Raw genomic sequence first — 14,355 nt, forward strand, 5'->3', positions numbered from 1 at the left:
TATGTGTAATGGACAGCAGGGCAGCTGCTTGGTATCCTGCCCTCTGTGGAGCTAGAAGTGTGGGCACAGCAATTTTTCTCTCGAAACTAGCTGTTCCCTTCCGCCTGGTGGGGAAAGCTGGCCAGGGGGGTGGGGTGGGGGGAGAAGTCAGCTGCTGCAGGAGCATGGGGTGACTAAGAAGTTGGGAGTGTCTCCCTGGCTGCCTGCCCAAGGGGGCTCTTCTTTACCACTTCGAGGGGTCAGAAGATGAATGGACTCAGACCAGAACTACATTCGATTGACGCCCCTCTGACAGCTCTATAGATTTTAGGGTTGAGGCTTGAGTCAAAAGCTGTGGTGCTTGGGAAAGGGGGAAGATGGGCCTAGCTCAGGGAATTTAGGATGTGGCCTGGAAAGTCTGAATCATGTGAGCTGCCCTACCCCTCTCTCCCCTCTGTTTTGACCCTCTCCCCGTCCCGTGCCCCCACACCCCCAGTGAGGGCCTGCACTCCCCCCACCCCCCCCACCCCCTGTTATGCTGTGTATGTGAATGTTTTCGTTGATTCATGACATTTAGTTCCTGGTGACCGCCCTCTCCCCTGGGGCCACAGCTGGCGGGTGGGTGATAAAAAGCAGTGAAGGGCCCCACCCCAGGTGAGTTGAAGCCAAAGGGAGATGTCTGACCCAGAAAGAACTTCAAGGGTTTATGAGGAAGAGGGGAAGAACCTTGACAGAAATCTAGCCCGAGGGTGAAGAGCCCAATGTCCAACCCTCCCCGACTGTCCCACCCACCCGAGACACCCAGAACCAAGAATTCACGACCGCAGGAAAGGGAGAATCGGAGCCAATGACTGATAGCTGGAGGAGTCCGATGACAGCCTCGGGTGTCCTCTTTGTCTCTGGAAATCTGGCCTCGGGGCAAGGGGCCCGGCAGAAGCCGAGATTGAGAGACAACGTAAGGGCCGAGCCTTGGGGGGCTGGGGCTCCTGCGTCCCTCCCGCCGTTAGCATCTATCTGAACAACCACCACCAGCCCTGACTTTCGCCCCGCCCTCCTCTTTCAATCAATCAATTAATCGTATATATTGAGCGCCTACCGTGTGCAGAGCACTCTACTAAGCGCTCGGGAGAGTACGCTATAACAGACACATTCCCTGCCCACAAGGACAGGGAATGTCCCCCATCTTACCTCCTTCCCTTCCCCACAGCACCTGTATATATGTTTGTACATATTTATTACTCTATTTTACTTGTACATATCTATCCTATTTATTTGATTTTGTTAGTATGTTTGGTTTCGTTCTCTGTCTCCCCCTTTTAGACTGTGAGCCCACTGTTGGGTAGGGACTGTCTCTATATGTTGCCAATTTGGACTTCCCAAGCGCTTAGTCCAGTGCTCTGCACATAGTAAGCGCTCAATATGGTGATGATGATGACTTCACAGTCCGCGGGGGAGACGGCCATTAATATGGATAAATTACGGATAGGTACATAAGTGGTGTGCTTTCCTGGGGCGAGGGGTGTGTGTATCGAGTAAAGCAGTCGTCCTGGCCCTGGGGCGGGGTGCGTGGAGGGATTGCTGGCCGTGGCTTCGGAAACTCCTGCTTTTTCCGCTTCTTTCCCCTCAATTTCCACCGGCCGCTGGCTCCCAGGCTGGAGTCCGCCGTGGTTCCCCCGGCTCCGCCCAGCGGCACCTGTTCGGGAGGTGAGCGCGCACCTGCTCCGCTGGCAGAGGAGCCCGGGCGGGCCCAGCGGGAGGGTGCTGACCCCCAGCCCCATCATCATCATCATCAATCGTATTTAGTGAGCGCTTCCTGGGTGCAGAGCACTGGACTAAGCGCTTGGGAAGTCCAAGTTGGCAACATAGAGAGCCAGTCCCTCCCCAACAGTGGGATCGCCAAACTGGAGCGAGCGAGAAACTGAGGCTGGGGGAGAGACCGGCCGGGGAGGGGCCGGCCGGCTGTCGCACCGCCCCTCGGAGCGGCTAGGGGAGGGGCCCGGGGACGGGGGCGAGGTGGCCACGGCGAGCACCGCACGCAACTGAGGGGCTCTGCGGGAGCGGAGCTGCCGGGGCGGGGACGGGGGTCGGAGAGACGGAGAGCTGGAGCGGGAGCCCGAGTCAGGTACCCGGGGGGACCCGGGGGGAGCGAGCGGAGCCGTGTCTGGCCGTCTCCCCCCGTTTTCCCGTTTTGTCCGCTCTTTCCCTGTTTCCCTCTGAACGCCTGGGAGGGAGAGAGAGGGAGAGAGAGAGAGAAAGAGAGAGGTGTGCGTGGGTGTCTTTGCCTGTCACTGGGTCGGGCGGTTCTGCCCTGCGAACGTGGCCCCGGGCTTGGACGGGGGGCAAAAGGATCCTCTCTGGCTGTCTATTCTGTTTATTTGATTTTGTTAGTATGTTTGGTTTTGTTCCCTGTCTCCCCCTTTTCGACTGTGAGCCCACTGTTGGGTAGGGGCTGTCTCTATATGTTGCCAATTTGGACTTCCCAAGCGCTTAGTACAGTGCTCTGCACCCAGTAGGCGCTTAATAAATACGATTGATGATGATGGAGGGGCCTGGAACCCTGCATCCAGCCCACTCGAGCGATCCTTTGGCCCCTGGCCGGAGGCAAGTTGGAAACTGAGGCCGGAGAGCGGCTGGGGCCGCCAACGGGGGCGCCGGGCGGAGGGGGCGGGGCGGGGCGAGGCTTGCAGATGTTTGTCATTAGTTTGGTCCCGCTGCTTTGCAGCCTCCGGCGCCTTCCCGCCCGTTTCTCGCGGCCAGGCTTCGGGGCTGAGGTCACTGTGGCCTGACTAGTCCCAGGCCCAGGGAAACGCTCAAATATGAGTTCCCCTCCCAGTCGGGGTTGGGGAAAGCCTTCACCCATTGAGCCCCTCCCTTCAACCGGGGAACTCCCCGCTTTCCCCAAGGAGAGACAGTCCCAAGGTGGGGGGCCTTCTGGTACTCGGGGGACCAGACCTTTTTAGGCACGGTCCTCCTGCCCCATCTTCCCGCCATCCCAAGTGTAATTTCCCCAGCGGAGAAAACCTATTGAGAACGACTGTTGGGTAGGGACTGTATATGTTGCCAATTTGTACTTCCCAAGCGCTTAGTACAGTGCTCTGCACACAGTAAGCGCTCAATAAATACGATTGATGATGAGGGGTACGGGCGCGCCCAGGGAAACTGAGTACCGAACTCGTTCTGCTCTCCACCCCCAACCTCCCCTGCTCAGCTGGAGGAATTCACAAGAGATGCTGTTGTCTCCTTTCCTGAAGTTTTTCTCCTTCCCCCCCCATCTATCTGGAATGGCCTGAGTGCAGTCTAGTCCCAGAGACCGGGTGGGGTGAGCGACCAGTTTAGGAAGAGTGACAGGGTTTCTCTGAGTATTCTGGCATTGCCCTAGCCAGCCTGGTGTGGTGGTGTGACCTTGGACAAGTCACTTCACTTCTCTGTGCTTCAGTTCCCTCATCTGTAAAATGGGGATTGAGACTATGAGCCCCACGTGTCCACCCGATTTGCCTGGCACATAGTAGGCACTTAAATACCAAAATTATTATTATTAATAATAAAGAGCATGGGACTGGGAATCAGGAGATCTGGGTTCTAGTCCTGGCTCTGCTATTTGCTAGCTGTAACATTGGAAAAATTTTTAACTGCTCCAAGTCTCACATTTCCTCATCTATAAAATGGGGATTAAATGCCTGTTCTCCCTCTTTTCGAGCCCCATGTGGGACAGGGACTGTGTCCAATGTGCACCGCACAAAGCGGGCATTCAGTACATACTGATACTACTGCCCACTCCAGTGCTTGGCACATAATAAGTGCTTATTTCATTATTATTACTGTCGCCATCATCGTGACATGGAGGGAGAGAGTCACACAGACACTCAGGATAGGACAGGCCAAGCCCAGAAGAAGTGGGATTTAGACTGAGCCCCTTGGGGCAAGGGGGTTCCAGACACTGCCTCCCCATTTTGTGGCTCACTTTCCAGAACGTGGAGGCCTGTACTTCTGGGACAGAAGAGCTGGGGATGAGAGGGTGAGCTGGGGTGGGAGGAGATAGAGGGAGAGAAACTGATCAACAGCAGATTAAATACTGAGTCTGGGAAGGGGGTGGCTTTGAATCTCTGTCTCCTGAGCCAGTGGCCAGACTGCATTGCAGCCTCCAAGGTCACCTAGTTCCCCGGGGGTCATGGAGCAAGTAAGTGTCTGGCCCTCCCTTCCCCCTGATTCTGGGCTCTGGCCAGATACCTCTCCCAACTCCTTTCCCACCTATCCCTTGCTCTGTGGGCCCGGGGGCGAGGACAGGGAGGGCTAATTAGAGGAGGCTTTTTCATTTCTCTAGCCCAACTGGAACCTTGTGTCACCGCAGCATCTTTTCCCACCCCACCTAGCCCCATGCTGACTCAGGAGGAGCGATTCAGGGTGCTCAGCAGCATGGTGTAGTGGAGAGAGCACAGGCCTGGGAATCAGAAGGTCATGGGTTCTAAACTCGGCTCTGCCACTTGTCTGCTGTGTGACCCTGGGCAAGTCACTTCACTTATCTGTGCCTCAGTTACCTCATCTGTAAAATTGGGATGAGACTGTGAGCCCCATGTGGGATGGGGACCGCACCCAAAATAATCGTGTTGTATCCACCCCAGCGCTTAGTACAGTGCCTTGGCACATAGCGCTTAACAAATACCATAATTATTATAATTATTAGGGCTCAATCTGTCCCTGGGGTGGGGGAAGATGCCCTACCTTGGGCTGGGCATTGGGTTTGCAGGGGCTGAATGCCCTCATTGTGAGGGCCTCAGAGCTGGCAGGGGTGGACAATCAACACTTTCAGACTAAAGTCGACTGGAGATTTCCTCTCAGTCACTTCCCCTCCCCTCTCCCTGCCCTTCTCCCCAGTTGTGCTCTGTTTATTTCTCTTTTCTCTTGACTCTCTGTATCTCAGCCTTTGATTCTGGGGGAGCAAGTCCCCAGGGCTTCCAAAGTGTTGCACCCTGCGTCCGGACCCCACTCAGTTCCCTGGGCACTGGTTCTGCTTTGTTCCCCATCTATTTCTTCTCTGCTGCACAGGATGGGAAAAGAAACTGCAGCCTTAGAGCAGGAGGCAGCAGAAAGGAGCTGAGTCCAGGCTGCCCGAGCCCTGGGCCCTGCCCACCTCTCCCCCTCCTCCCACCAGCCTTTACCCGCCCCCCCCCGCCCCCGCCCCATCTCCAGTCCTAGAATCTCACTCACCACCCCTCCCTCCAGCCCTGAACTTTCCACCCTCCACTCCCTCCAGCTCCCCAAGCTTGAGGGGAGAGAACAGGCTCTCTGCCAGCTCAGCCCTGGGGGATTCCTCCCCCGACCCCCTTACCCCTCCCACATCTGGTTTCTGGTTTCTGTTCCGGCTGCACAGCTAGGCCCCTCTGAGTCATCAGTCACAGGGAGAGGGGAGATTCTGGGGGTAGGAGGCTCTGGAAAGAGGGGTCAGCAGGAGAGGTGCTCAGAGAGATTTCAGATTCCTCAAGTCTCATTCCTGGCACTTTCCCTGCTTTGCTGTGTTTCTCAAGGCGAGGTCCGGTGCCTCCCTGGACCTTCATTTTCTCAACTGTGAAATGAGGAGGCAACCCCCTTCCCCCACAGGGAGCAGAGCTGGACTGAGATGGAGCCTCAGAAAGCAGATTCTCCTCCCTCTCTGACCCATCAAAGCAGATAATGGGGCGCTCATCTGTCTGGAGAAATTTCTAGGGCAGGAGAGACTCTGACTCTGGCCCCATCTCTCCCTTATTCCTGGGTGGCCTGAGGGAGGAGGCAGAACACATAGCTATTTCCTGGTTTGGAGAAGACCTCACTCAGAGTCCTGCAAAGTGGGGGAAGGGTGGGGGCGACACAAGCTCGGTCCATACCGCTTGAAAGAAGAGAAGCCAGATTCTGCAGAGCACCTAAGCCCCACTCCACCCTTCTCACCCATCCCCTCAGATGTCCCCCCAGCTGGGGAAGTGGTCAGGGGGCTCTGCTCCTGCTTAGGCTCAGACTTCTCCATCTCCCCATCGCTGTCCCCCTCCTTGTCCTCCATGGCGAGCTCCCTGCATCTACTGCTCATAGGAAGTGGAGGACTGGTTGGGCTGTGGGGTGGGAAGGGGCAGGAAGAATAGCAGGGGTTTCCTCTGTGACCTAGGGCTGTGGGATTTGTGGTGGGTGGGAAAGAACCAGTGAAGGGTGCTCCAGGCTCCTTCCATTTAGCCCTGGGGAAAAAACCATGAAAAGAAAGGAATACAACCAAAAGCTCTAACCCCCTCTCTCCTCCCTCTCCAGGCTCCCAGAGGGATCAGGATCAAGTGTTTGGCAAAGTGCTCAAGTGGAGAGATAGAGAGAGGGAAAGGGTTGGGGCAGAGGACTGAAGAAGACAGAGGACGAAGAGGAACATTCTCTCAACTCCCAGTCAGTCACAGATGAGCTGGGGAGAGTTTCATCTATCTCTGGTAAGGGCAGAGTTCATTTTAACCAATCAGTCAATCAGTTGTGGGAAGCAGCATGGCCTAGTGCAAAGAGCATGAGCTTGAGAATCAGAGAACCTGGTTTCTAATCCCAGCTCTGCTGCTTGTCTGTTTTGTCACCCTGGGCAGGTTACTTCACTTCTCTGGGCCTCAGTTACCTCATCTATAAAAGGGGGATTTAGACTGTGAGCCCCATGTGGACATGGACTGTGTCCAAGACACCCCCTGCTTCCACCCCCACCCACTTAAGCGACCTTCCTTATAGTGCCCCCCAACCCCCCTTCCCAGTCCGGTCCTGACTGACTCCCCCCCACCCCGCACCCCGGGAAAAAGGCCCTTGCTATCACCAAGTTACATTAACGACCTCATTTGCACCTACTCATTCGACCTCATTCGCACCTCAGCCTTCCTGTCCCGACATCGACCCCTGGCCCACGTCCTCCCCCGGGCCTGGAATGCCCTCCCTCTGCCCATCCGCCAAGCTAGCTCTCTTCCTCCCTTCAAGGCTCTACTGAGAGCTCATCTCCTCCAGGAGGCCTTCCCAGACTGAGCCCCTTCCTTCCTCTCCCCCTCGTCCCCCTCTCCATCCCTTGCATCTTACCTCCTTCCCTTCCCCACAGCACCTGTATATATGTGTATATATATTTGTACATATTTATTACTCTATTTTACTTGTACCTATCTATTCTATTTATTTTATTTTGTTACTATGTTTGGTTTTGTTCTCTGTCTCCCCCTTCTAGACTGTGAGCCCACTGTTGGGTAGGGACTGTCTCTATATGTTGCCAGCTTGTACTTCCCAAGCACTTAGTACAGTGCTGTGCACACAGTAAGCGCTCAATAAATACGATTGATTATATTGTATCTACCCCAGCACTTAATACAGTTCCTGGCACATAGTAAATGCTTAACACATACCATAAATTTTTTTTGAGCACTTACTCTGGGCAGAGCACGGCAGTAAACATTTAGGAGAGTGTGATAGTGTTAGTAGACATGATCCCTGCCCTCAAGAAGCTCACAGTCTAGCAGGGGCGACAGAATCTAAAATGAGTTACAACTAGGGGGAAGCAACAGAGTGTAAAGATAAATTACATGTAGTGTAAAGATAAGTACATAAGTGGCCTGGAGGAGAGGGGATGGGGTAATAATAATAATAATAATGATGGTATTTGTTAAGCGCTTACTATGTGCCAAGCACTGTTCTAAGCGCTCAGGTAGATACAAGATTATCAGGTTGTCCCATGTGAGGCTCACAGTCCTAATCCCCATTTTACAGATGAGATAACTGAAGCATAGAGAAGTGAAGTTACTTGCCCAAAGTCACACAGCTGACAAGTGGCAGAGCCGGGATTAGAACCCGTGACCTGTGACTTCCAAGCCCGTGCTCTTTCCACTAAGTCACGCTAAATGCTTAGTGGGTGAGGACTCTGGTACATAGGTGTTGCAGGATATGTGCCCCTTAAGCACTTTAGTATTCACTCCAGCCCCACAGCACTTGTGTACATAGCCGTATACTCCGTTATTTCCCTTATCCCTAATCCACTTTAATGTCTGCCTCCCCTTGTGGACTGTAGGCTTCTTGTGGGCAGGGAATGTGTCTACCAACTCTCCCAAGTCTACCACTGTACTAAGGTACAGTGCTCTGCACACAGTGAGTGCTCAATAAATGCCACTGATTGATTGACTGGAGTGATGAGAGATTAGTCAGGGAAGGCCTCCTGGAGGAGATTTGATTTTTATATGGCTTTGAAGGTGGGGAGAGTGTCGGTCTGTCAGATATAAAGGGGGAGGGAATTCCAGGCAGGGGGGAGGGTGTAAACAAGGGGTCAGTGACGAGAAACATGAGAGCGAGGCACAGTGAGTAGGTTGGCTTTGGAGGGGTGAAGTGTGTGGGCTGGGCTCTAGAGAGGAGCGAGGACGGGTAGGGGGAAAGAGCTGATTGAGAGCCTCAGAGCTGATGGTCAGGAGTTTCTGCTTGATGTGGCGAGGTCGGGACAATCATTAGAAGTTTTTGAAGAGTGGGGAGAGAGGCATAGAATGGTATTTTAGAAGAATGATCCAGACAGCAAGTGTGAACTGGAGAGGGGAGAGGCTGGAGGCAAGGAGATCACTGAAGAGGCTGATGCAGTAATCGAGACAGGATATGACAAGTGCTTGAACAAGCATAGTGGCAGTTTGGCTGGAAAGGAAGGGGTGGATTCTGAAGGTGATGTGAATATAGAGCTGAAGGGATTTGGTGACTGCCTGAATGTGGGGGTTGAAAGAGATGAATCAAGGATTGCATGTTTGTGAGACAGGGAGGATGGTGGTGTTGTTGACAGTGATGGAAAAGTTAGGGAAAGGAGAAAGTTTGGGAGGGTTTGATCAGTTTTGGACATGTTGATCTTGAGGTGTCAGCAGGATATCCATGGGGAGATGTCCTAGAGACAGGAGGAAATGAAGACTGCAGAGGAGAGATCAGGGCTGGTGGTGTAGATTTAGGAGTCATCCGCACAGAGATGGGGATTGACGTGGCGGGAAAAGTAGCGGAAAGAGCTGCTAGTGGAAAGAACACAGGCCTGGGTGTCACAGGACTTGGGTCCTAATCCTAGCTCCTCCACTTGCCTGCTGTGGGACCTCAGTTTCCCTATCTGTAAAATGGAAATTAAATATCTGTAAAATGGGGAGTAAATGCCCATTCTCTCTCCCCCTTAGATTATGGGACAGGGAATATGTCCCATCTCCTTTTATTGTATCAACCCCAGCACTTAGTACGGTGCTTGGCATTTAGTAGCACTTAACAAATACCATTATTATTGTAACTATGATAATAGTGATGAACTCCCCAGAGGAGTGGGTGTAGATGGAGAATAGAAGGAGACCTAGAACTGAGCCTTGAGGGACCCCCACAGTTAGGGGGTGGGAGGCAGAGGAGGAGCTGGTGAAAGACTGAGAAGGAGCAGCCAAAGAGATAAAAGAAGCAGGAGAGGACAGTGTCGGGCAAACCAAGGTTAGACAGTGTTTTTAGAAGGGGGTGGTCCGCAATGTCAGAGGCAGCCGAGAGGTCAAGGATGAATAGGATGCAGTAGAATCCATTAGATTTGTCAAGGAGGAGGTCATTGGTGACTTTGGAGAGGGCAGTTTCAGTGGAGTGGAGGGGGCGGAAGCCAGATTGTGGAGGGTTGAGAAGGGAATTGGAGGAGAGGAAGTGGAGGCAACAGCTCGGTTCAAGGAGTTTGGACAGGAATGGGAGGGAGATGAGGTGATAACTGGAGGGCGTTGTGTTCTCTGTGCTGCACTGGGTGGGCCAGGGTCAGCAGGAGGAAGAGAAAAAGATGGTGAGCAGCTCTCCCACTCCCTAAGTGACAGGAACTGGATCCTGGGGAGTGAGGGACCTGAGATCCAGGATGGCCAGATAGAGGATAGTAAGCATTTCCTCTGCTGACAGTGCAAGAGGAAGCAGGCTGAAACTGCAGCCAGAAGGATTTAGGTTAAATATGAGAAAGGACTTCCAGAATGAATTGCATGAGATAGTAAGTGCTTACTATGTAATAATAATAATTGTGGTATTTGTTAAGCACCTAATATATGCCAGGCACTGTACTAAGCAATCAATCAATCGTATTTATTTATTTTTTATGGCATTTGTTAAGCGCTTACTATGTGCAAAGCACTGTTCTAAGCGCTGGGTGGGGGGATACAAGGTGATCAGGTTGTCCCACGTGGGGCTCACAGTCTTAATCCCCATTTTACAGATGAGGGGACTGAGGCTCCGAGAAGAGCGCTTACTGTGTGCAGAGCACTGTACTAAGCGCTTGGGAAGTACAAGTTGGCAACATATAGAGACAGTCCCTACCCAACAGTGGGCTCACAGTCTAAAAGCACCAAGCACTAAGGTGGATACAAGAAAATTGGGTTGGACACCGTCCTTGTCCCATGTGGGGCTCACAGTCTCAATCCCCATTTTACAGATGAGGTAACTGAGGTACAGAGAAGTGAAGTGACTTGCCCAAGGTCACACAGCGGACAAGTGGCAGAGCTGGGATTAGAACCCATGACTTTCTGACTCCCAGACCCATGCTCACTCCACTACCCCATGCTGCTTCTCTGCGCTAACTGTGCGGTCGAAACAAGATCATCAGATGAGACACCGTTATCTGAATCAATCAATCAATCAATCGTATTTATTGAGCGCTTACTGTGTGCAGAGCACTGTACTAAGCGCTTGGGAAGTACAAGTTGGCAACATATAGAGACAGTCCCTACCCAGCAGTGGGCTCACAGTCTAAAAGCACTAAGCACTAAGGTGGATACAAGAAAATTGGGTTGGACACCGTCCTTGTCCCATGTGGGGCTCACAGTCTCAATCCCCATTTTACAGATGAGGTAACTGAGGTACAGAGAAGTGAAGTGACTTGCCCAAGGTCACACAGCGGACAAGTGGCAGAGCTGGGATTAGAACCCATGACTTTCTGACTCCCAGACCCATGCTCACTCCACTACCCCATGCTGCTTCTCTGCGCTAAGTGGTGCGGTCGAAACAAGATCATCAGATGAGACACCGTTATCTGAATCAATCAATCAATCGATCGTATTTATTGAGCGCTTACTGTGTGCAGAGCACTGTACTAAGCGCTTGGGAAGTCCAAGTTGGCAACATATAGAGACAGTCCCTACCCAACAGTGGGCTCACAGTCTAAAAGGGGGAGACAGAGAACAAAACCAAACATACTAACAAAATAAAATAAATAGAATAGATTTGTACAAATAAAATAAATAAATAGAGTAATAAATCTGTACAAACATATATACATATATACAGGTGCTGTGGGGAAGAGAAGGAGGTAAGATGGGGGGGATGGAGAGGGGGACGAGGGGGAGAGGAAGGAAGGGGCTCAGTCTGGGAAGGCCTCCTGGAGGAGGTGAGCGCTCAGTAGGGCCTTGAAGGGAGGAAGAAAGCTAGCTACTATTACTACTCGGACCGGCAGGTGGTGGAGACACAAGCTTGAATAAATAAATAGAGTAATAAATATGTACAAACATATTGGTTTGTATGTACAAATATGTACAAACATATATACATATATACAGGTGCTGTGGGGAAGAGAAAGAGGTAAGATGGGGGGGATGGAGAGGGGGACGAGGGGGAGAGGAAGGAAGGGGTGAGAAGACAAGGCTCCTTCAGAATAGAAAAGAGCTGGGTTTTCCTGGGCACGGGGAGATGCAGTCCTGACTTGGGGGTGGGGGCGGGGCAAAGGGAGAGACTGAATGACTTAAGCCCTCCCCTCCCAGTAAGCAGGTCTTTGGAGAGCAGTGGGCGGGGAGGACAGGGCCGGTCATGTGGCCAAACTACCGGCATCCTGGCCAACTGGACCCTTTCCCCCCACTGTGTCATGTGGTGGGAGCTCTCCAGAGTCAATCAATCAGTGGTATTTATTGAGCGCCTGCTGCGTGCAGGGAGATTCACTAGGATTAGTACACATAGTCCCTGCTGTAGTCTAATGAGGGAGACAGACATTAAATTAAATTACTGACAGGAGGAAGTACTAGAGTATATATTATGTATATAAGCATTTTGGGGTTGTGGTAACTTAAGTGCTTAGGTGGTATGGGAGGGCTGAAGTGTCAGTTGAGGGACATAAAGACGGGAGATGAAAGATTAATTGGGTAAGGCCTGGAGGGGGTGTGATTTCAGAAGGATTCTTGAAGATGGAGAGATTAATGGTCTGTAGGCTGTGAAGCAGGAGGGGGTGGGCAAGAGGTCAGTGATGGGAGAGAATGAGGTTGGCTTGAGAGGAAGGAACAAAAAGGGCAAGCTGGGGTGTAGTGGGAAAAGAGTAGATAAGTAGGGGGGAGAATGCTGATTGGGTGCCTTAAAGCCATTGGTTGGGAGTTTTTTCTTGATGCAAGAGGAATGGGTAGCCATTAGAGGTTTTTGAGGCTTGAGAAGACATGTGCAGAATGAAGTTTGAGGAGAAAAAAAGTGAAATATGGACTGGAGTATGGACCTTGCTCCCTCTTACCTCAACTCACTGCCCAGCTCCTATAACTTAGCTCCTCTAACACCAACCTACTCACTGTGCTGTGATCTCATCTATCTCACCACCGACCTCTCACCCATGTCCTGCCTCAGGCCTGGAACACCCTCCCTTCTCAAATCCGACAATTACTCCCTGCCCCGCCCTTCAAAGGCTTATCGAAGGCACATCTCCTCCAAGAGGCCTTCCCTGACTAAGCCCTCATTCCTTCTTCTCCCACTCCCTTCTGCAGCACCCCAATTTGCTCCCTTTATTTACCCCACACACACCTCAGTCTCACAGCACTTAGGTACATATCTGTAATTATTTATATTAATGTCTGTTTCCCCCTCTAGACTGAAAGCTCATTGTGGGCAGGGAAAGTGTCTGTTATATTGTATTCTCCCAATTGCTTAGTATAGTGCTCTGGACACAGTAAGCATTCAATAAATAGGATTGACTGATTGATTGGAGAGGACCAGGGAGATCAGCATGGAAGCTAATGCAGTTGTCAGGCCCATGATATGACCAATACTATATCTGTGGACCAGGTGCTGGCTATTTGATTGGAGAGGTTGGAGCGGATCCTGGAAATGTTGTGGAGGAAAAATCGACAGGATTTGGTGACAGACTGAATATAGGGGGAAAAGTGAGAGAGGAGTCAGGGATGCCAAGGTTATGGGCTTGAGAGACAGAGACGATGGTGGTGGTGTCAACTGTAATGGGAAAGTTAGGTGGAGGAGAGGATTTGGGAGAGAAGATGAGGATGAGGATGTCATAAGTTTGGGACAGTTTGAGTTTGAGGGGCTGGTGGGACATCCATGTCGAGATGTACTGGGGGTAGCAGGAGATGTGAAATTGCAGAACAGGAGAGAGGTCGGGACTAATAATAATAATAATGGTATTTGTTAAGCGCTTACTTTGTGCCAAGCACTGTTCTAAGCACTGGGGTAGATACAAGGTAATCAGTTTGTCCCACATGGGGCTCACAGTCTTAATCCCCATGTTACAGATGAGGTAACTGAGGCACAGAGAAGCTAAGTGACTTGTCCAAGGTCACACAGCAGACAAGTGGCAGAGGCAGGATGGTATTTGTTAAGCACTTAGTATGCGCCAAACACTGTATTAAGTGTTGGGGTAGTGACAAGATAAGCAGGTCAGACTCAGCTCCTGTCCCACGTGGGGCTCACAGTCTAAGTAGGAGGGAGAACAGGTATTTCATTTCCATTTTACAGATGAGAATCAGAGAAGTTTTAGGAGTCATCTGCACAGAAGTGGTAGTTGCAACCATGAGAGAGGATGACCTCCCCAAGTGACTGAGAAGAAAAAGGTGACCTCCCTGCCTCCTGCCTCTCCCCACTCCAGTCCATACTACACTCTGCTGCCCAGATCATTTTTCTAAAAAGTCATTCAGTCCACCTCCCCCCAACTCCTCAAGAACCTCCAGTGGTTGCCCATCCACCTCCGCATCAAACAGAAAACCCTACCTCACCGTGTCCATCTCCTTTAACCAAGCCTGCACACTTTGCTCCACTAACGCCAACTTATTCATTGTACCTCAGTCTCATCTATCCCTCCACCGACCCTTTACCCTCGTCCTCCCTTGGGCCTGGAACTCCCTCCCTCTTCATATCTGACAGACCATCACTCTTCTCACCTTCAAAGCCTTACTACAATCACATCTCCAAGAAGTTCTTCCCGACTAAGCCCTCATTGCCCCTATTTTCCCTTCCACCCTGCCCTCAGCCCCACGGCCCTTATGTCCACTCTGCCATTTCCCCTCAGTTTATTTTAATGTCAGTCTCCCCCTGTAGTCTGTCAGCTCCTTGAGGGCAGGGATCATGTCTCCTAACCCTGTTATATTGTACTTTCCCAAGAGCTTAGTACAGGACTGTGCTTACATTAAGCGCTCAGTAGATACCGTCAAT

The 14,355-nt window shown here is 51.7% G+C and overlaps 1 protein-coding gene across 7 annotated transcripts in view; it reads left to right on the plus strand.

Annotated features, from left to right (window-relative positions):
• Window positions 1-1,633: 1,633 nt before the first annotated feature.
• The window catches only part of KANK2 (KN motif and ankyrin repeat domains 2), a 28,151-nt gene continuing 15,429 nt past the window's right edge, over window positions 1,634-14,355 (plus strand). For 4 of the 7 annotated variants that reach the window (XM_038771070.1, XM_038771068.1, XM_038771073.1 and 1 more), the window contains exons 1-2: window positions 2,046-2,101; window positions 6,247-6,413. The gene's annotated coding sequence lies outside the window, so the exon portion shown is untranslated. Of the gene's footprint in view, window positions 1,684-2,045; window positions 2,102-6,246; window positions 6,414-13,688; window positions 13,758-14,355 lie in introns of those variants that run through there. The other 3 variants (XM_038771069.1, XM_038771071.1, XM_038771072.1) reach the window with 3 other exon arrangements.

This window comes from Tachyglossus aculeatus, chromosome X2 (genome assembly GCF_015852505.1).
Source record: "Tachyglossus aculeatus isolate mTacAcu1 chromosome X2, mTacAcu1.pri, whole genome shotgun sequence".
In the NCBI taxonomy this organism is placed as follows: Eukaryota; Metazoa; Chordata; class Mammalia; order Monotremata; family Tachyglossidae; genus Tachyglossus; species Tachyglossus aculeatus.